This window comes from Odontomachus brunneus, unplaced genomic scaffold (assembly GCF_010583005.1).
Source record: "Odontomachus brunneus isolate Ranch 3 - 2012 unplaced genomic scaffold, Obru_v1 Obru_scaffold_216, whole genome shotgun sequence".
Classification (NCBI taxonomy): domain Eukaryota; kingdom Metazoa; phylum Arthropoda; class Insecta; order Hymenoptera; family Formicidae; genus Odontomachus; species Odontomachus brunneus.
The window spans coordinates 46,400-46,823 of record NW_022639666.1 but is presented as its reverse complement, the minus strand read 5'-3'; positions in this window follow the sequence as shown (position 1 = coordinate 46,823).

The window sequence follows — 424 nt, the reverse complement described above, 5'->3', positions numbered from 1 at the left end:
AATTGTTACTACCAAAATAATATTAATATAATATAGTTATTAAGTTTTCATCATATTATATTGTTATATAATTTTTTATTTTAACACTTCATATTTTATACTACTCCAAAATCATTTGCTTTACGTTAAAATTACTATTTTATATAATTAGTACACAAGCATTAGCACTTGCTAATTATTAAATTTTCATTATATTATATTATTATATAGTATAGTGAAAATTTAATAACTAGCAAAAACTAATGCTTATGTACTAATAAAATAAAACAGTAATTTTAACATAAAGCAGATGATTTTACAGCAATATAAAATAAAAAATATTAAAACGAAAACGACACAAATTTTAGAATACAAGAAAAAAAACAAAAAATAACAAAAACATATAAAAAAAGATAAAAAAAACAAAAAAATACAAAAAAATACA